This window comes from Choloepus didactylus, chromosome 4, assembly GCF_015220235.1.
Source record: "Choloepus didactylus isolate mChoDid1 chromosome 4, mChoDid1.pri, whole genome shotgun sequence".
Lineage (NCBI taxonomy): Eukaryota > Metazoa > Chordata > Mammalia > Pilosa > Megalonychidae > Choloepus > Choloepus didactylus.
In genome coordinates, this window is record NC_051310.1 from 32830325 (window position 1) to 32853079 (window position 22755).

The 22755-nt window shown below is 45.4% G+C and overlaps 1 long non-coding RNA gene and 1 pseudogene across 2 annotated transcripts; both read right to left on the reverse strand.

Moving 5' to 3' along the window:
• Positions 1-1048: 1048 nt before the first annotated feature.
• LOC119533313 lies at positions 1049-1350 on the reverse strand (annotated as a pseudogene).
• An 11367-nt stretch (positions 1351-12717) lies between these two features.
• On the reverse strand, positions 12718-16950 carry LOC119531215. 2 transcript variants are annotated; one of them, XR_005216280.1, is made up of 3 exons: positions 16836-16950; positions 13727-13872; positions 12718-12943 (listed from the first exon to the last, which is right to left on the reverse strand). It is a non-coding gene; the product is annotated as an uncharacterized LOC119531215 (long non-coding RNA). The 2 variants fall into 2 exon arrangements; XR_005216281.1 differs by lacking the exon at positions 16836-16950 and adding an exon at positions 16136-16178.
• Positions 16951-22755: the final 5805 nt, after the last annotated feature.

The following is a 22755-nucleotide window of genomic DNA, read 5'->3' on the forward strand; positions in this document are numbered from 1 at the left end:
TGGACCCGGCATCGTGGGACTGAGAATATCTTCTTGACCAAAAGGGGGATGCAAAATGAGACGAAATAGTTTCAGTGGCTGAGAGATTTCAAATGGAGTCGAGAGGTCACTCTGGTGGACATTCTTATGCACTATATAGATAACACGTCTTAGGTTTTAATGTATTGGAATAGCTAGAAGTAAATACTCGAAACTACCAAACTCCAACCCAGCAGTCTGGACTCCTGAAGACAGTTATATAATAATGTAGATTACAAGGGGTGACAGTGTGATTGTGAAAACCTTGTGGATCACACCCCCTTTATCTAGTGTATGGATGGATGAGTAGAAAAATGGGGATAAAAACTAAATGACAAATGGGGGGATGGGGGGATGCTTTGGGGGTTCTTTTTTCCCTTTTATTTTTTATTCTTATTCTGATTCTTTCTGATGTAAGAAAAATGTTCAGAAATAGATTGTGGTGGTGAATGCGTAACTATATGATTGTACTGTGAACAGCTGATGTATACCATGGATGATTGTATGGTATGTGAATATATTTCAATAAAACTGAATTAAAAAAAAGATCATGGCTCTTCTGGGATCCATAACAATTTCAAACTGGCACACTGTGTCAATAATAACTTGAGCTTCAAAGACAAGTTTGGTAATGGAACCCAAATGAAGCAGATCAATTTACTGATAGGTATAATTCTTAATGAGCTACTATATGATTCTACATAATTAGACATATAGATAAGCCATTCATGAAAATGGATAATGAATAGTATTTTTAGATAGCCAAGCCAATTTTTAGAAACCTTTTCCTTTGTTAATTCATAGTGGTTTGTAAATCAGCACCTCTGTTGATAGTTTCCTGGTGTCCCGAGCTTTCATCTTTGTTCTTACACATTTGGTTGGACTAAAGTCCCTGTGACTGAGGGTGGGATTTTTTTTTCCCCCGACACATTATCTAATTTGTTCAGATAGCTGCGATCACAAATGGTCCAAGAATACTCAGATAATAAACCAAATGTAAACCAAATAATCAGATGGTAAATATTGGTCTTCAAACATCATAGCCAATGATGCCACGCTTGCCTATGATCTTGTGGATATAAAACCACATCCACACCTCAGTGGCCACCAAATGATTCAGCAGAACTTCCTTAACTGTGAGCTGTTTGAAACTACCAGTTTGAGTGCTGTTGACTATTTTTTTTAGTCTCTGAATAGCTATAGGCATCTCAGCAGGGGTTGGAGGAACCAGCTCAACTTTGGTGTAATGCCAAAATATGGCTTCAGGTAAGTCACAGCAGCGTTGACCAGCACCAGAGCCTTCTCCATGAGGTTTTGGACAAACTGGACCATGACTGTAAGATGGAAAGTCGGTGGGCCCGAACAGCCCCCTGAATGTTGAGGGTGGGTTTTGAGGCACTATTTCTCCTTGCTGTGGGGTCCTTCTTTCCAATTTGATCTCTTCGTTCCATTTGTGGTTCAAGGTCCTCACTTTGCCACCACCACTTCCAGCAGGGGGAGACCTGCTCCGTTCAAATAGGTTTCTTTTTCTTTCTCTTGTCATGAAGGACCACAGCCTGGAGGTCAGAAACTGCAACTCCACCCACACTACTTCATTAAGTTGTTACCTGTCCTTTCCACCTGGGCAGGTTTTAATTCTGCTTAAATACCGTAAGGAATTAACCTTGTGCTGAGTCTTACTTGACGATTCTTAAAAAGTATACAAGTTAGTTTATAATTTTAAATACTTACAAATATTTAATAATTATTTTTTAATAGAGGTAAAAATTAAAGTTATTTCATAGTAATTTAAAGCAGTGGAAGTATTCAAGTGATTAGTTTCAAATCCCAGCTCCTATCATTATCATTTTATAAAAGAAGTGGCATTTCAACATCTTCCCCACATATACACAGGAAGAAAGATTGGACATAATCTCACAATTTAAAAATGGAATAATTTCAGCTTTATGAAAAATTCATTGCATTACATTTTTCCAGTTTTCTTGAGGACCAGTGAAAAACATCACCACAAGGACTGGCATCAGTTCTTGGATTGGCATTTGGGACCCACTGATTTTGTTTTTCTGGCTGTAAGTTTGGCCATCTGTAAAATGATTATCCTCTAAACATCATGAGTATTGTTGGTGTTTCCCACTTCACAGAGTCGTTTAAGAGGACCTGATGGGATCCTCTTGGGGGGGGTGGTGTCTACCCTCCAGAGTCCTAGAGTCACAGGGCAGTGAGAAAAGGGGTTAGGGGCTAGTCTGTGCCTGGGCAGGTCCCAGGCCAGCAGAGGCAGAGGTGACAACACGATGCCTGATCTTTTTCCCTTGACCAGGTGACTAGGCCCTGTCCGGCCAAGTTGGTACTTGGCTCTTATTTCTTTGGGGAACATCTAGAAGAACAGGCATACTAAAAGGATAATATTCAGGTTACACTCAGGATGTTAATATACAGGCAAGGGTGAGATTTCAGGAGTAATGGAAACCCCTCGCAAAATAGCTCTCCATCTTTTTGCTGATACCTGAAATCCCTTTAAGTATACTTGCTTGACATGGAAATACTTTGGAACCCAAGGCAAACTTTTCATGACTAACACAAAGTGCTTACTATTTGCCAGAAAACTAATGCTTTGCCTAGATTTATTCATTTGATCTTCTCATAGCTCTGTGAGATAGGTGTAGTAGCATTATTCTCTTTTTGCAAGGAGGAAACATACAGAATTGAGTCACTTGCCAAGGTCACCAATGTTAAGTGGTAGAGCCAGGATTTGAATTCCAGAGTCCTTGTTCTTAGCCACTCTGCCATACTGCCTCTGTGTTAAAGTGGAAATGGATAATGCCACACCCTTTCCTACTGTGCTAAGGAGCACTTGTGTGGGAAAGGAGGCCAGGATCAGAGACTGAGCAGTATAAAAACAAACCACAGAAAATGTTTCCATCTGGATATACCATGTATCTCCCCCCAACTACTCAGAAGCTGCCTTTTACCTCTTAGATACCCTATTTAGAAACTTTTTAGTAGATTTAAAAAGTGTTGTCTCTCCCCGTTCAATATGAAGTGTTTGATTCACTCTCACAACCTCTCTCTCAACCCAGAAAGCTGTCCAGTTGCCCCTTTTGTGGAACCATTTGGTTTTTGGCTTATAGGTCCTCCTTGACTTCATATCTTGCCTTATTGGTTTCCCTCCCTAATATAAACAGCTTTTGAGTCCTAGCTGGGTTCACCAGCATGGGATTGCCAAAAAGCAGGGAACACAGGCCACCACAGCAGAAAGCCAGATGGAATTGGGGCTTTCTAGTAGAACTTGACATTTCAGTATTGGAAAGATATCTACAAAGACCAAGATCAGGGGGAGTCTCCACACAGAAATTAATTGTTCACAATATTGAACACTTATCATCTCTTGTAACTTGATCTAGACTGGTTTGCTTCATAATTTCTTGAGAACCTGTCTCCTCCACTGGAGTCTGGGTTCCTTAAAGGCAGGAACTATATCTTATGTTTTTCTCCCACAAAATGACTTCTATGTCGTAGGCATCACCAGCTTGACATCAACAGCACCCAGATTTCCTGAAAATGTAACAGTGGGCTCTTGCATCACTGACAGGACTCCAGGGAAGGAAAAGACATCACCAACGAGGAGACTGGGTAGCTTCCATGACAATGGGTGCAAGGGGAGACTTTGGAGATCTTTTTATTTCTGTCAGTTCCCTGGCTCAGTCTGCTGTCTACCCCCTCTAGGTCCTTTGCACATGACTGTATCTGGTCAGTCGGGTATGTTGAAAAGGGGAAGTGAAGGTAGATGCTGACTGCCATGGTTTTGCTACATACACATAATTCTGGCAAAGAAACTCCAGAGTGTGTGTTGCTCCTCCTACCACTCCTAGTCATTGACAAATATTCTCTTCCTCATACTTTAAAAAACTAAGAGGGTCTCTCCTGGTCTGAGCATTTGCTCAAAAAGGCACTTGAAACCTCCCTAACATTTGGTTTGGCTCATGGCTGACTCTTGTCAAAGAACAATTGCAAGGATGACTTTATTTGAAGTTATATGCAATAGAGAAGAAACAGAAATGCAAGGGGAGTGGGGTGAAAGAATAGAAGCCTATGACAGAGAGAGAGAGAGGGCTCAACCCTGCTGAAGCAGAGGGCAGTAAGGACTGGAATGAGCTCATGGAAGAGGACTGGAGGGGGAGGGCAAGCAATGGGGTTTGTCCATTACGTGATATTAGCAACCGAGTTTAGTGTTGAACCAAGGTGGAACGTGTTCTGTCTGGATTCTCTAAGGGCCAAGGTGAAGGAAGTCAGGCGCCTAGAGACAAGGAGAAACCTGTCTAAAGTTTAGTCAAACTAAGGACATCTTGGTCAGTAACACAATGAGTGGGGTGGGGCATTTCTCAACCTACGTTTTCCAGGATCACAGGGTTCAGGTAAAATTAAACATTGCCATTCTATTTGGAATTCCACAGAGAATGTTATTGAACCTGGAAGTCAGTAGAGGTGAGGGGTATAGTGGTTTACTTTGTAGACAGAGACATGTCTGAGAAATTTGCACACTAGCTCCCTTCTTTCCAGCACCGGATAGATAAGCAGGGCTGGGACTTTTGACGGGTTTCATTCCACAGGGTTGGCCAGCTGAGCTTAAGTCAGCATCACACCAGGGGTGATAAATAGGTAGATAATGAGTTTGAATCCTTGCACAATTCTTCAAAACTGCCTAGCTGATTTTATCTCAGTTCCAAGCCTGCTTTCTCTCAAACCGATTGCCTGATCCGAGGGCCTGAGATCTCAAAGTTAAATCGCCAACATAAGACTGAAAGCAAGCAGTCAATTCCCGAAGAAGACTTCAGTATGATAGGCATGGAGTGAGGTGGGCACATATATATATATATTTTAATCTGGAGGGGGTGTGTTCTAGTTTGCTAATGCTGCCGGAATGGAAAACACCAGAAATGGATTGGCTTTTATAAAAGGGGTTTATTTGGTTACACAATTAGTCTTAAGGCCATAAAGTGTCCAAGGTAACACATCAACAATCAGGTACCTTCACTGGAGGATGGCCAATGGCATCTGGAAAACCTCCGTTAGCTGGGAAGGCATGTGGCTGGTGTCTGCTCCAGAGTTCTGGTTTCAAAATGGCTTTCTCCCAGGACGTTCCTCCCTAGGCTTCAGCTCCTCAAAAATGTCACTCTTAGTTGCTTTTGGGGCATTTGTCCTCTCTTAGATTCTCCAGAGCAAAAGTCTGCTTTCAAAGCCTGTCTCCAAAATATCTCTGTAAGCTGAAGCTCGTCTCTCAGCTCCTGTGCATTCTTCAAAGTGTCCCTCTTGGCTGTAGCAAGCTCACTTCTATCTGAGCTTATTTGGTGCTCTAGTAAACTAATCAAGGCCCACGCTGAATGGGTGGGGCCACATGTCCGTGGAAATTATCCAATCAGAGCTATCACCTACAGTTGGGTGGGTCGCATCTCCATGGAAACGCTCAAAGAATTACAATCTAATCAACACTAATATATCTGCCCACACAAGATTGCATCAAAGAACATGGCTTTTTCTGGGGGACAATATATATACAAACTGGTAGAGGACGTCATTCTGAAAATTTGAAAGAGATGGGTTCTCTTAACCCTCCAAATTTGAAGTGGCATTTAAATTTCAATTCCCTTTTTCTTGCTTAATGTCAGAGAAGCTCTGAGACATTCCTTATTCATTCTCCAATGCTTTATTGTGTTTTCAGGCTATTTCAAAGAAAGGGATGTCAATACCTATAGTGGATTGGAATCTTTGCAAGGTAGCTCATTTCCCTAAAATGTCTTGGAAATAATGTGCAAGCCAAGAAATTACTAAGAGTGGTTTCTGCAGGTATTAAAAAAAAAAGTGACTTATTCACTCAGAACTTGGGTTTCTTTGAGATGTTGTGTGTCCTTTTTAAAAATTAAAAGGCTGCTTTTATCTGGTAAAGTCTCATCCCAGTTGGAGTCATGGGGCACACTGATCTGGAGCCCTTATTAAGTTGGCAGCCGTCCACATGCAGAACTGCAATACTTTTGGTCTTCTGCTTTGTGGGCAGGGATAACAGGATAATGCACAGGATTTACCCATAGGGTAAATCCAAGAAAATTCACAGCAATGTCTTTTGCAAATAGTTTAATGAAACTTTCCCTCCAGCACTTTCCAACGGCACAGGGGATTTTCTTCAGTGTCATCACACTTTAGGAGTGACTTTGTCATTCAGGTGCAGATATTCTTGGCCTTTCTTTACCTGTTGTCTCCTCTTGTCACATTTAGCCAGGAAAGCAGATGACAGGCCCATCTCTATTACATGGGGAATTACCAAGAGGTTGCCTAGCAACTCACACAGCACAATCAACATGGTCTCTGTTATGGAATGCAGAGTGTTGGCTTGCCTTTCAAGAATGACTATTTGCATATTTCTTTGGGGCGACTAGAAAAATAGGTATGCTTTCTTGAATTTGAGTCTATTAAAATGGCCTTTTATGTTGCTTTCCCCCAATATTCATTTTCTAATAGCCCATTACTGTAAAAAAATGACAATTACCTGATCAAATCATTAATACAGCAATTGCTTCAATTAAATTCAGTTCACTAGCATCTTCTGTGTGACGGGAACTATGCTAGACCCTGTAAGGAATTATAAGGATGAATAAGTATGGTCCCTGGTCCCAGGGAACATTAAACTTTGTGTAGATGTTTATAGGTTTAATAGAGGTGTATGAAACCTTTGTTTTTGCATGTGAAACAGATAGCTATGATGTGTGTAAAATAAAGGTATTTTTATTTGGAAGAGTTCCTTTGTGCTTGATCAAAGGATTTTTCACTTTTATTTAGATTTCCTGCCTTTATAGCTTCCAGCTGCAATCAGTTCAAAAAGCTGCAATCAGTTTAAAATCACTTTTAAGACATAGCTCTTATTGGAATCTAAGCAATTAGCAGCTCTTAAACAGCTCTTGTTGGAATATGACACTGCCAATGCTGTCAGATAGGATGGTGCTGCCCTGTGTCTGTCTATACTGCAGTCTTTTTTGCATAATTGCTGCCATGGTGTTCACAGCCACACTGCCTCTATTTTACACTTCCAGTTTAAAAGAAGCCTCTTTTGTCTGTTTTGCAAGCAGGCATGTGTCGATGGCCTCTCCCCACTTTAGGAGAGACTTTGGAACGTTCTGAATCTTGCACCAGGGAATCCTTTGATCACTTGAGCTAACTTCTTCAAGTGAAGTTAATAGAGCCTGGGATTTGATGTGCCCCTTCCCTGTGAGTAGATTTGTCTGGAAATGGTTGGGCATCTTCTTCCTCAAGAAGGTGCATGGTGTGAAGGAACTGTTCACTGAAAGCATTGGTACACAGTCCTGTGCATATGGATTTAGGTGCCTCTCTTGAGTGGACTGCATCGACATCCACAAAGCAAAGGGGAAGCTTTTATGATAGTGGTATCACAGTGTCAGAAGTCTCCTCCACCATCTTTTGGTAGCATGCTTTGGTTTCTCTGCTGCAAGCTTTGGTTTCTCTGCTTGCCCTCCCAAAACCCATGCAGGACATGCTTTTTGCTTGTTTTCTCCACCATTCAGTTCCCTCAGTTACTCTGGCATTCTCTAGAAATCATTCCCATCTCTCATATTCACATACAGCAACTTGATCTTTACTTTAGACCCAATGTCAGAAAAAAGGAAGGGGACAAAGGGGAGAAGGGGCATGTAACACACCAGTTGTTTTATAGATATTTTTCGTTATGCTTCTTCATTTCATTCCGATAACAACTTCTACATAGCTCTTCTTGGCCCCATTCCACAGATGAAGTTCAGAACTTGCTAACACACCTTGCTCTAATGAGTACTAACATATTTTCCTGTCTCAAGGCAGCTCTTCACTTATGAACAAATCAACCAACATTTAGCATGTACTACGTACCTCCTAATGACTAGGGACACCATAAAGAACAAGAGTGTCCCTACCCTGAGAAGTCCAGGGATCGTTTTGTAAGTGCTGAGATAGAGATGTGGGAACACAAACAGATCTGTTAATTCATATAAAGGTTGAGAGCTCAGGAAGAGATTTGAAACTAGATCTTGAGGGTTGACGGATAAGAGAGGTCTATATACCTTTTATAAATATGTACACAGCGAAGAATCTTTTCCCTTTTGATTTTGGGAAATCCTTTCTTACTCTCATCTAAATCCTTTATGCTGTAGTTTACCCATATTTCCTTGCTTTCCAGCTTCAGTCGAAATCATGAAAACCTTTGCCTAGTAACCCAATCACTCAGAAGTCTTTAGCAAGTCGTATCTGGGGCTTTACCCTAATGTAGGAAGAAACTATTTTCCTCCCACCCCCACACCCTGCAGCTGGAATTCTCCAGCTGCTCCCTTAGGAATAGTTTCTGAGAGGCTCCCTGCTACTCACTCCAGCCCTCCCTAGCAGGGCAATTATCTGGGGTGTCCTGCCCCAGATAATTGCACTTAAAGAAGTCCGCACTGTAAACATCCTTCATGGCATTGTTATTCAAGGCAGACTTTTGGAAGTTGAATTGAGTGACATTTAGAAAAAAGGACTAAACTGTGCTGTCTCATGACACCCCATTACCACCACCACCACCAGCGGGCCCCAGAGTGGCTGCTCCAGCTGCCCTACCCCAAGTGCAGACATATTCACCATCCAGATTCCTAGACTCAGAGGGGCCCAGGAGAACTGAAGGTCAGGAGGCTTGGGCTCAGCACTCAGAAGGGCTCAGGGAAACATAAAGCTATTGCTAAGACTTTTCAGTGAATTAGGTGGTGACAAGGCTTTGGTGAGATAGCCTGCAAGTTTAACCATCATTATGGCATTGTTTCCCATAGGGAAGTGGGCTGTGTATGCCAAATATGTGATTTATCAAATAATTTTTGGAACAAAATCCATTCTTATATTTGGGACTGGTGCTCATCGTAGGTCTTATAACTTTTTCCTGTAGGTTATAAATCTTTTATTATTTATGTGGCCACTTTATTATTTAAGCCTGCTCTACCTTCTTCATATTCCTCTTAAAATTTTGGAGCCCAGAGCTTGCCCACCATCTGATGAAGATAGTTGCCCAGCACTGAGGGAGGATGGTCTCCTGTGGTGGTTTGGAGCTATGTACCCCAGAAAAACATGTTCTTAAATTTAATCTGTTCCTGTGGGTGTGAACCCATTGTAAAGTAGGCCCATTTGATGAGGCCACTTCATTTGAGGTGGTGGCCCGCCTCAATCAGGATGGGTCTTAATCCTATTACTAGAGTCCTTTATAAGCAAAATGGAATTGAGACACAGAGAGAAAACCACAGGAAGCAAGAAGATGAACATCAACAGAAACCAGAAGAGAAGGGAGAGGCTAGGAGAGGCTGCTGGGTGCATTGCTATGTGACAGAAGACCCAAGGACAAAGGATCACTGGCAGCCAGCCCCAGAATGCCTGTCTTCAGGAAGAAAGCATCACCTTGATAAGGCCTTGATTTGGACTTCTCTTGGCCTCAAAACTGTGAAACAATAAATTCCCATTGTTTAAGTCAACCCATTGCATGGTATTTGATTCAGCAACCAGGAAAACTAAAACAGTCTCCCTTTCAGCATATGTACTAGATGGTATTTTTTCAAGATGGCTGCACCAACACATATCCTACCCTATACACTCTTCTTGCAATAATGTGACACTGACATTCTTCTATGAAAAGATGAGGTATACTTTCCCTCCTTTTGAACCTAGGTGCATATAGTTGCCCGGCATTGAGGGAGGATGGTCTCCTGTGGTGGTTTGGAGCTATGTACCCCAGAAAAACATGTTCTTAAATTTAATCTGTTCTGGAGGGTGTAAACCCATTGTAAGTAGGCCCATTTGATGAGGCCACTTCAATAGCATGTGGGGAAAGCGACACTGTAATTTCCTTTCCAAGGCTAGATCTCTCAGCCTGTGCCGTTAGAACCTGGCCACCATGCTTTGAGGAAACACAGGCGACACGAAGAGGCCATGGGTGGGTGTTATGACTGACAGCTCCAGCTAGGCACAACCAGCATCAACTGCCGGACATATGAGTGAATGCGCTGTCAGCTGTTTCCAGGCCCCAGCCTTTGGCTCCAGATATTGTGGTGCAGAGACAAGCAAGCCATCCCCACAATGTCCCATCTGAATTCCTGACCCACAGAAATGATGAGATATAATAAATGATTATTGTTGCTTTAACCAACTAAGTCTTTGAGTAATTTATTATACAGTAATGGAGAAACTAAAACAGCATCTATGAATGATGGTCTCAGTTTGAATCTAATTACTACTCTGCTACTGGATCATCTGCTTCATCAGGATTTATACTAAAAAATGCTACACTTTTCTTCAATGGTAACTGTTCAGGAAATGTAAACACTTGCTTATAAATTCTCCAATGAAAAACGTACTCTAGCTACCCACAGCCTATGTCATCATCATTCAGAAAAGTGAATGCACTCAAAAGTATTTATACCCTTTAATATTTCAAGAGTCCATGAAACTCAGAAGGGGCCATGTGCAGCCCCCTTCTGAGTAAAACCCAAATGTCCTAGGCTTCACCAGCCTGTGGGTGCCAGTGAGCTCATATTGATATCCAGGCCTAAATTTCATTAGCTCTGAGTCCCTACTGAAGGTCTATAGAACCTTCCACTCGTCCCTTCCCCCTGCCAACTCTTCCTCAGTTATTTCTGGGAGTCCCCTGAGGTTTCTCGCATAGGTTCATGGGCAGATCCTCTATGTTCTTCCACTTGAACTTTCCTATTGATGGTTTGCTCTCCACAAGTCCCTTATCTTTCTCTGCACCCAAACAAAACAACCCACAAGAAACAAAACAAAACAAAACACAAAACCCTCCTACTTCAATAAAGCATAAAAGTTTGTCAATTTTTACAAATAGTTACTAACGCTTGGAGGCATGGTGGTGGTGTGTAAAACTCCATCCCATCGTTCATAAAATTCAGGTGTATTGGGTTTTCTTCTATGATTTGAAAATGAGGTCAAGCCTACCAAGCCCTCTCGTTTCTATAAGGGATATAAAGCATGAAAGATAAGAATTTCATCTTAGGAGACATCAGCAATGGTGGCGGTGCAAACATTTTAACAGCGCTGTTAAATTGAGTCCTGCTCTACAAGAATTTTTCTCTGTAGGCTCCAAGAAACTTCCATCCCCCAAAACAACACAAAACAAACTATTTAGATCCAGATAATGCAAAAGACAAAATTAGAGAGAAATAAGATTGTCCTCAAAGTGGACTTCATGGTATGGGGGATAGAGCTCAGGCTGTGGGATGTGACATTAAAGACCGCAGTCACATCCAAGCTCTGCCATTTACATGCCAGGGCCCCTTGACAAAGTCCTTTTACCTCTCTGGTCTGCTATTTCTCATTTCTAAGATGGAGTGTAGATAACGTCTGCTCTCCTTTCCAGGACTATAAGAATGAGATGAGATAATGTACGTAAAAGTGCTTTGCAAACCATAGTTTTATTCTCTAAAGGCAAAATGGAAAAAAAAAAATCACAGCAGCTCAAACACATGAATGTGGCTTTCTCTAGGCTGATGGAGTCTTTCCCAGAGGTGGCTCTATGCCCACACGTCATGCCACCTTGCCTCTCTGTCACAAATGTAAGGCTTGGAACTGACAAAACCCATCCTGATACACTACCTTGTCTCAAGGCACAGGACAAAAAATCCAGTCTGGTGAGACCAGTGCTAGAAGCAGAGAGAATGGGAACAGCTGTGACTAGATGAATGCATGTGTGTTCACTGACATCGAGCCTTAGATCCCTTTTTACATTCAGAGTCAACTCTCCTGAATCACTTTTCATCTTGGAATCACTGATATCTGCATTTTTTCCCAACAACATCTTCCTCATGCCAAGAAGAGCTCTGGTGACGCAGCATATCTTAAAAGAGCATTTCACTCTTATCTCTGGGATGTTTTCCAAGCCACTGACATTATTTCTTCAAGTTTTGATGCTGGCACTTTCTGGTCTCACCAGAAAGATCCTGCATTTACAGGCAGTGACAACCACCAGTACCACTTAGATCCAGGCACAAAAATTTATTAAGGTAAAAGTGGAATACCATATTGTGCATAATGCTTGGAAATTCCAGCCTGTGTTACTGCATGCTTATGACTTTGACGCTTAAAAATGTTGTGGAATGACTGACCTCCACAGAAGAGCAAACCCCAGCAGCTAAGGCTGCTAGAAGTCTGGGCATTACCCACCTGCTTCCTAAAGGGCTGGCCAGATTCGTGAACCTACGCTGGGGAATACTGATGGAGTAACAGTAGAAGGATTGGCTTTTTAAATTTTATTTTAAGGATTAGTCTTAAATTGATCTTGATATAAAGGTTCTGCTGACACGGGATCTTGAGTTATTGTCTGCAATTTTCCACTCAGAACCTGTCCCGTTTTCTTTTCGTATACAATATTTGCCCGTTTGGGGGTCTGTTGCTTCTCTGCCGGCCCCTGGCTCGGGGCGGGGGTGTCCCCTCGCTCCCCATATCCCCCAGAATAACAGTGCTCTTGTAAGCCTCTCTCGCTCCTCCCTTCCCAGGGTCTCCGCATCTTCCTCTCTTCCTCCCTGACACCGGCACTCCTTGATGCACGACAGATGCCTCCCCCCACAGGCCCAACCCCCATCCCCGCCGTCGGTCCCGCTCCACAAGGCGCCCCACGGCTGGATCCGCGGACCCCACCCTCCTAGCTAAGGCGGGCCCCCTGCACTACGTGGGAGACTCAGGGCACCTTTAAGAAAAGGGCGTGGCTAGCGAGGACTTCCCAACTGCGCCTGCGCAGTCGGAGTCTGCACTGTGCGTCTGGAAGACTGAAGGGAACAACCGCAGGCGGACGGCCCGGCTCTCAGCTGTTTGGAAATCGAGGCTCTGCAGTGATATAGGGCGGTGACCTGAAAAATGATGGGACCTGTTCAAGGTCCGGAAGACAAGTCAGGAATGCATTTTACACAACGAATCTTTCAATGATGATAGAAACTGGCTTTCATATTCTAAGTCCTAAACGGAAGTGTTCTCCAACTACTGTAACTTGTTTCAAAATCCGTCTTCCACATTAGCTATGGCCAATGAGGGTATCTGGGACCAGAAACACATAGATCTCTATTAAAAAGAACAGAAACATCACTTCCACACAATATGCAATTACTAGAACAGAGAAAGAGGATGAATAAATGTCAAACAATCCATAGAAAGCAAGGAAGGCAAGTAAAGGCTGAAAAAGAATATTGGTGTGGTGTTCTTAAAAGAAAAATACTATGTGTGCAGTGTTTGGCCAAGCCTAATGATGGGGTACAATCTTTTTCTCATGGTGGGAGATATGAAATTATGAAAGGATGGTTTCTGTGTGTGAACAGGAAGAGATGGTACTTGGCCACTACATGGAATCTTCAAGTGCATTGATTGGACACTAAACATAAGCAGCTCTTCTCTACCCATTCTAAATCTTCACTGATAAATCACTGTGCCTCACATGGACCTACGACTTTTATAATGAATTCTTTATATAGAGAGGAGCACCACAAAAAATATTCTCCTGGGGCTCAGCACACCTTAAAAGTGACTACTGAAGACCACTGCCTGGATAGTGGTACCATGGATTTCAGAGATATTAGAATATAAAAACATTTGGATCCTAGAATAGGTGAAATGCAATAATTTAGTGGCTTAGAAAAGACAGAAATTTCTTTCTCACCTGAGGTGCTCATTCCAGGTTTGCAGGAGACTTTGTTCCATGAGGTCACTGATCAGGCATCCAGGTTCCTTGCATCTTCCTCTGTCATCTTCTAGGGCATCTTCTTGCTTGCGCAGTCAAAGCTGGGTCACAGGCAAGTTCATGTTCTGGCTCAAGGAAAGAGGAAAGAGTGTAGATTAGGCAAGCCCACTAGCTTAAGGCCTCTCCTGGTCATCCCTTCTGCTCATATTCCAACTATGCAAACTTAGTCACATGGTGACACCTAATTGCAAGGGAGGCTGGGAAATGCTCTCCCTGGCTAGGTAACTATGGGCCCCAGCTACGAATCTGTTACTATGGAAGGAGGGGAGGAAAGATTTTGGTGAAATTCTGGCAGTCTCCATTTTACAGACTCTTTTGAATGAGCCATCTCAGTTGCTAGTTTGTCCTAGAATCACCTAAGAAAGCCCTTGTCTGTCACCTTGGAGGTTGGTGTGGACAATCAAGGCACAGGCTTTATGCTACCACTCAGCAAAATCTTCTGTACACTGTTACCCCTTACCTTGATTTATTTAAGAAGGAGCCTTTCAGCATAAAGGACAGCAATAGCTATCTATTGCTTTGTCATCCAGAATATTTTCACCTATTTTCTGGTAGTTGTACCCTGATTTTCCTCTTGGGAACCCTTACTTTCCCATCCTCTATGTCCTGCAGGTAAAGTTGACTCAATTCCCAGATCCCAGGATGGTCCTGTGACTATGGTCTGGCTAATCAGACTGTCACATTCCCAGGCCACGGTGCTCTGCTCAGTGATGGACATGTGACCAAATCAGAGCCAATGAAGAGCAGTGAGACTTTTGCTGCGACCACAGAAAGAAAAGTACTTTACGTGCTTTTCTCCTCAAGTCTCACGCCTGGGAAGATTGAGGGCTGGAGCACCAGCAGCCATTTTGATCTACAAGAAGATAATATGAAGAACAGAGTTGAGAGATAGAGATAAAGCCAAGTCTCGGTGATATTGTTTGAGTCCCTGGATCAAACTAGGCCTGAACCAGCACTAACCCTAAATCCCTGATTTTCTCAGTTATATGAGATAACACCCACCCCCTGTAAGTCATTTAGAATTGAATTTTCTGTCACTTAGTGCAACCAAGAGAGCATTGACAGGTGGTAAGGACCACATATACTTGGCCTTTGTTGCATGGAATGAAAATTCCCTTGGGATTTGGGTGACCCAGCTCCACTCCAGATCTCCTTAATTGTCCTGGTCACCTAATGGGGATAGCTCCTTGACAGTGGTTCTCAACTGCATGTGATTTTGTCCCCTTAGAAACATTTGGCAGTGTGTGGAGACATTTTTGGTCATCACAACTGGAGGGTGGATGGGGAATGCTACTGGTATCTAGTGGGTAGAGGCCAAGAATGCTGCTAAGCATCCTGCAATGCACAGGATGGCCCCCACAACCAGATTTATCCAGCCCATTAGTGACTAAAATGTCATTAGTGCCAAGGTTAGGAAGTCCTGCTGACCCCATCTGATGCTCAGAGCCTCTGGAGTTGTTCCCCAGTGCAGACATGTTCCAAAAAACTGAAATTCCCCAGAAGGGTTGTGTTCTCAGCAGGGCTTGTCAGCTCCTGGCCAAGTGACAGCAACTTGTTCACAATTAAGCGCTTTATGACACAGATTCCAGAGGGCTGCCCTTGCAGTGTGGGGATTGTGACCGCTTCATGGCCCCAGGAGCTGGGAGAGCAAGAAAGGAGTGGCCTAGTGACAGAGATTTTATTTAATGCCAACCATCCGAAACCCTAAGGTTGAGGTTTAAAGAGTATTAGGAGCCTTCTCTCCCAAAGACTGAAACATCAGGCTTGTTAGGGTTCTGAAATGCTGCTGTCATCCGGGCACTGAATGCTTTATGCTGACACAGGCTCTGCTCCCCGAAGCCTCCTGATTTTGCACAATGCCCTGGGATCCTCTCTGTGCTTTCCAGGCTCACATCCCGGCTGCATTCCAGGCTGCCTCAGCTCAGCTGTCCTGGCTAGGAGCTCACGCCTGCCTGGGGAATCTTATCAGGCTGAGGCTCTGGGGACCCTCCTGAAAGCCCCAGCTCCTGCCTGGTCCCAGGGCCCCCTCTTGAAAGGCAGCAGTTCTTTACAAAGCCCAGCTCCTAAAAATGGACAGAGCTTGTCCCCTGGTGCAGAGATGATGAGGGAGAGGAAATTCAGAGACAGCCCCAAATTTTTTCAGTAACAAAGAAGACTCTAAAAGGACTGATCAGATCCAAGCTCCATCATCCCCTGGAGAATTTATTTATTTATATTTATTTGTTTATGTATTCATTTATTTATTTATTTATTTAGCAGGACAACCACCCCACCCCCATCCCCATACACACACCCACACACACCCACACACACCATGCCATCTCTTACCTTTACCTAGATCCCTCCCATACTTAATTGACTTGCCACAAAGCTTTCCACAAAAACAGCTTTTGTTCCTAGCTGGGCTGTATCCTCACAGGAACACCCCCCCCCCCCCCCTCGCGCAGGCAGCAGGCTGACCTCATGCTGCCCACTCCTTCCAGGGGTGAATTCAGGCCAAGACAGGGTGAAGAGTTCAGAGGGTGCGGGTGTTTTGCATGGGGACAAGGAGTCCTGGTTTTTTAATTGTTGTTCTTGCTGTCATTTCCAGACAGACAGCGGGGGAAAAAAAATAGTAAACATTCTTCAATTCTGCGCAAAAGCTGACATGGAATTTTCTCAAGGAAACTGCCTGTCGGTCAAGGCCCTGCCCTAGGCGGGGGGTGGGGGTTGGCAGGTAAGGGAATATAAGGCCCAAATTGCCCTGGCTAAAACTTGAATCCAGGGAGACCAAACTGTTGAATATGGGGTGTCATCAAAGTACCCCCACTGTCCTCTTGAACCATTCAGCCAGGGAAGCCTCTCCCCTTCTCCCAGTTGAAAACGCAGCTGACCCTGTATGTCTTCTGGTCAAGCTTAGGTTTAGATGGGCCAATGGTCATTTTATGTTACAAATCCACTATCGATTTAGAGACTTTTTAAAGCACCCAATCAAAGATATTAAATAACACTTTCATCTTCCTTCAAAAATAAGTCTTTTCCTTCCTACCTTAGTTAAGCTCTGTAGTTGGGGAGTTGCTGGTCTTCAGAGGCTGGGATGTGGTCGGCTTTTGTCTGTTTTCTTTCCTGTCCTCCCCCTCCTTGCAATTCGATGCTTTCAGGGTCTAAGAGGGGGGAGATGTGAGGAAGAGGAGTGGGGAATAGGGCAATTCTTATTCAACCGATAGTGGCCAGCTCTCTGGGCCTGACAGATGGTGAAAGCTCTTTCCTGGGGGATGTCCTGGGTTCTTCAGAGGTTCCCATCTCTGAGGTTCTCTCTTGAAGTTCTCTGACCTGCCCCTCTCAGTTCCAGGTAGTCACTCCAGACTCCATCTTCGGCCCCTAAGAATCTAGCATCCTCCACCGGCTTCTTCCTTCTGAGGGCACTTTGCTCCTTTAGGAGGTCCTACAGACCTAAAATGACCCACTCTGGACCCACCCCCCCCCCCAGCCCACACGTGATCCAAGGGAAACACCCGCACAGCCCCTGCACCAGTCCGATGGCAGCCACTCCTCTTGGCAGAGGCCTTTTGGGCCTGCAGCTCGGAAGGACTCCATGCAAGCCCCCATCACTGGGCTTGATGAAGGTGGTAGCATCCCCAATGCCCTTGGGGGTAGAGCTGATAGTTTAGCGACTGTAACTCTCTCTGAAGGTTTCCCTTTCCAAACCTTCCCCATTCTCCACACTCTGACACTTTTTGTATTCTTTTTTTTAATCTTTTTTTAACTTATTTTTTATTGTGAACTTTAACATATATACATAACAGTGATAACTTTCAAAGTATGATTTCACAAGTTGTTAGAGAGCAGCTGAGGGACCCTGTGGGCTATGCAACGCACTCTCCAGTTTCCTTTGTAACTATTGCATATAGGATCTGCCTCATCCTCAGTTTGGTATCTGATATTGCGGCAGCCAGCCTCTAACTTCTCCTCCTGGTATTCCCACCCTTGGGTATTTTCCTTCTACCCTGAACAGGGCTGACCTGTGGAACTAATTAGCTGTTGCAGAACTTATGGTATGTGACTTCCAAGATGAGGTCATCAAAGACATTGTGGCTTCTTCCCTGCTCTCTCTCCTGGATCACCAGTGCTGGGGGAACCAGCTGCCATGTCAGGAGGAACCAAGCTCAAGGGTGCACAAGAGAAGTAGAAGGTAGAGCTAGAATGAAGATCCAGATACCCCACTTCTGTTCACGGATTTGTGGTGCCTGAACCACACAGAGACTAGTTTCTGGCACCAGGGTCTCTGCAGATGCCTGGGGGATGGACTTGAATCCTGCTGTGACATCACCTTTTTGGATCATAATGTCTCTGTGAATAGATAGGGGCCCAAAGCCCTGGGATCTTGTTTCAGTGCTGCCATCTTGGCTAAATTACTCCCTTTGGAGGTCCTTTGAGCCATGAGACATCAGCAGCTCCGTCTGAAATAGCACAAGCCTAAGGGTGAGAAGGCCGGCCCCCACTCCATCTGAATCCGACTCCTTGGTAATGGTATTTGAGGTTGGAGCAGGATTTAACAGCTAGTGAAATCTACCAGGCTGGCCTCTTTCAAGGTCAAATTGCACACCTTGCAGACAAGAAAAGCCACCAGTTCTTGACATTTGCTTGGCAGCAATGACTTCTCTAATCTTCACAGGACCCTCTCAAGGCAAGGAAGTTCAGGAAAGTGAGATTCAGGAGTGAGCCCAAGGTCCGAAAGCTAGTGAGGGATGGGGATGGGACTCCAACCTGTCTAACCCTAAAGCCTCTCTGTCCCCCTGCACCTTACTGCCAGAAAGGGTGGCTCAGGGGCAGTCATTCTGGGGACTAAAGCGAAGAAACTGGGATTTTCTCCAGCCTGGAGGCATTACTACAGGCATGGAGGGGTGAGGTGGGCAGATACTGCAGGAATGGAGGTTGCAAAGAGTTGTGGTTAAAGAGAGTGGGGTCTGAAGCCATATTGCCCAGGTTTGAAACTAGCTTTCCCTTCACTTTCATTTCCTGGCTTATAAACAAATACCATACAATGGGTTGGTTTAGCAACAGGAATTTATTGGCTCAAGTTTTCAGAGGCTAGAAGACTCGCTGCGCTTCGCCCTGGGGTCAAAACTTCTGGCTGGCCAACAATCTCTGGGGTGCCTTGCCTTTTCAGTCACGTAGTGGCATCTTCTTCTCTTCTGATTGTGCTGACTTCCAAATTGTTGCTGTTCCCTGTGGCTTCCTCTCCATCTGATTTGTATTCTATTAACAAGGACTCCAGTGATCCAAATTAAAGCCCGACTTGATATAGTGGGGCCACGCCTTAAGTGAAGTAACATCTTTAAAAGATCTTACTTACACAGGTCCATGCCACTAGAATGCAGACCAAGGCCAAGAACATTTCCAAACTTGGGTACGCAGTTCAGTCCCTACACCTCAAGTCTCAGATTCCTTGTCTGAAAATTGGTGATAAGAGTATCTACCTCCTGGGAGTCTTGGGAGGATCGAACAAGATAATGCCTATGAAATTCCTGGCGGGAGTAAACAGTACGTTAAATTTTTCTGCTATTAATATTACTGTTATGAACGTAATCTCCCTCCTTGGCCGCTACACTGTTCTGTCAGACCAGTATTTGAAGAGGGACAAATTTAAATGAAACAGGCATAGAGGTGGAAGCTGATAGCAGGGAAGTCTGTGGCTGGAAGGTTGTTTCCTGGGTTTTTATTGGGTGGTTTCTTTCTCAGCTCTCAGACAGCTCCCTGTGCAAGGTGATGAGTGTGATTAATTGCAATCAGCTCCTCTTGGGCATCATGAGGAACGCTGGCTGTCATCCTGTGGCTTCTGTCCAAGACAGTGCCGTTTCCTGTTGTGTCCTCGGGGTGTCGCTGTCCATCACACTTCACCTACCTGCAGCCAATCCAGGACATGCAGGGCCGCGAACCTTAGTACCAGAGACTCATTCAGGGAAGAGACATGGCCAGGGTGGTAAGCATTCTTCAGAAACACCCTGTGAAACCCTTCTTTGCACAACAACACTGTGTAAGTGGAAGGGGGAGGGATGCATATGTGTGTGTCTGTGTGTGTCTGTGTGTGGTAAAGCTGAGACTCGGAGGTCCAGGATCACCCAGATGGTTAGGCACAGAGCTGAGGTAGGATCGGGGTCTCTTGCCTCCTGCACCGTGCCCACATGTGTAAGAAGCTGGGAGAGGACAGGGGCCGTCGTGTTGGAGGATTTGCAGATGGGGGGGGAGAGTGACCTTGAATCCTGGGTTCTGCTGGGTTGCAGGCCACCACTCCAGCGGCATTTTGGATGACTGCTATTCTAATGGCAGGTACAATGGAATCCGCAGCCTTCATCTTTTGAGTAGCAAGTTCTCGGGAAAGCTCCCTGACTGGGAGCTGAGACTAGGCCCAGCTCCCGCTCCTGAGCAGAGCCATCTCATCTCCACAGCTCCTGGGAACCTGCCTTCCAGGGAGCCTGGGCAGTGTGTCACTCCAGGGAAGAGAAGATGCTGCTGGCTAATGCTCATTTCCCCATCTAGAGAACGTTTTTTAAAAATTGTTTTATTGTGGTAACATAATAGACAACATAAAATGTGCCATTTTAGCCACCTTTAACTGTACAGATTAGTGGCATTAATTACATCCACAAAGTTGTGCTACCATTGCCACCACCTATTTCCAAACTTTTGCATCATCCTAAAGAGAGACTCTGACCCCATTAAGCAATAACTCTCCATCTCCCCTCTCCCTGCCCCTGGGAAGCTCTAATCCATGTTCTGTATCCAGAGATATTTTTAGGAGCTATTTTGCGAGACACTGTGTTAAGCATCAGAGACATACGGAGCTGAGGCCCATTTGTCATGGCGTGAATGAGCGTCTTCTGGGCCTCGATCGCTTCCCCTGTGAAATGGGGGTGGGGCGTGCTTGAGGGGTGACCTCTGCCTGTGAAGGGGCGGCTGCGTGTACCTGTTCCTGCTCCTTGCCAGGTTCCTCCTGGGCTCTGGAAGGGGTGGGTGTAGCCCAGCCTGAGGCGGGGCCTGTTCTTTTATGGATGAGGAGCACCTTCTGCGATTTCTTTCCGCTCACTCTTTGTTCTGCCGGTAGAGAGAGGATCCCGCTCAGTGCCCTTTGCCCTGGGGCCCTGGTCCCCATGCCCTTGGGGAAGTCGGCCGCTGGCATTGGGGCATTTCCTCCAAAGGGCGGAGGGCGTCGGGAGGGAGCCGAGGGGGCCTCTGGGCACCGCGCGTGTGTGCAGAGCAGGGTGAGGGTGGGTGGGGGTGAGGGGTGCACAGCCTCCACACCCCATTCCTGGACCAGGTGGGACCACTGCTCCCCCCACCCTGCACCTCACCTGTCAAATGCCAGGAGGGTTGAGAAGGGAAGGGCCAGGACTACGGAACTGTGATTTCTTTGGAGAGCTGTTAGGGGACAGAGATGAGGACATGGAGGAGTACAATCGGTCTGGGATGGGTTAATTTTTATTGTTTTTTAAAATAACATGAATAATAAATGTTTATTGAAAAAAAAGGAAAACACAGTTAAGCCAAGAGAAGAAAACAAAAAATCATATTTGGCAAATATCCTGTTTCTAGGCTTAGATACATAGAGAATACTTTTCTTTCAATAATAATTTTTTTTTCAACTATACACAGCTTTATAGTTTTCTGGTTTTGTTTTTTTAAAAAGTGAACAATGAACTAGAGGCACCTTTTCAGGTCAACCAATAAATACGCTTCACCTTCAATGTTGTTGGCTCTGTGGAGTTCTTGTCTGGAGGTTGGTAATTTACTCCACCCTCCTGCCTCCTTCTCTTCAGCAGCAAAAATGACCTGCAGGATGTGGCCACCTGAGCCCCGGGCTGGACACTGAACCTGGGTCCTTGCAACCAGCTGGGGAAGGTTGGAGATCAGCAAGGCACAGTGTACTTCCTGGAGAAGGACATGCCTTCCCAACACCCTGGATGACCTTGGCCACTTGGACCTTGGAGGGCGGCGGCAGGTCCCTGGCGGGACAGACATAACACTGGGAAGGGAGGGATGAACAGAGGAAGGGATGAACAGCCACATGGAAGGGAGGGTGCGGGGGCTCAGTGGCTCACATCCTGCCCGTCCTCCTTGAGTGGTGAGGAGCAGCAGCTGGGAGGCCAGGGCAGTGGGGGTTGCAGGAGAGAACTGGCTCCATGCAGCACGGCATCGTGGTTAAGGGTTCTGGGATCACACAGATACGAGCTCTGTCACCTGCCAGCTGTGACACTGGACAAATGACCAAGTCTGGGTTTGTCATCTGTAAAATTAACACTGGCTACTAATCATGTTGATTGAAGGATTTCATGAGATCATCTATAAGCTCTAAAAAGTGCTACAAGGCAGCCACCTTTAAAATGATTATTAGTAGCAGTATTTGTTATTCTTCTTCTTGTTGCTGCAGAAGGCTCTTGGCCCTTGCCCACCAGACCCATCCCTCTTGCAGTTCTTCTGATTTCTCTCCCCAACCTGTCTCTTCCTTTCCTTCTCTACCCTCCCTTCCCTCCTCCTCCCCTGCTGATGCATGGCTTGGCAAGCAGGAGCTGAAGGAGGAGGGACAAGGGAGGCTGCAGCGGCCACAGGCCATGCCACACGAGGGCAGCAAGCCCCTCTGCAAGGCAGAGCTGCCTCCCTCCCTGACCTCCCAGCCTGCAGGGCCTGGGCCACAGCCCAGAAGAAAGGAAGAGACCAGCCCTGACCTCAGCCACAGTGGGGAGGAGCCGCCCAGAGGGGACCATCCTCAGGATGAGCTGGCCAGGCCTGGCTGTCCCCTGGCAGCTGGGGGGAGGGGGTGTTGCTGTAAGACAGGGCCCCGGCAGGCAAGGTGGCCTGTCAGTCTTGGTGACCTGGAGGATGCCTGAGTTTGCTAAAGTGGCGTCAGAGAATCCAGAGAAGGACCCAGACAACTCCAGGGATCATAAGAGGCAGCCCTGGGAAACGGGCCA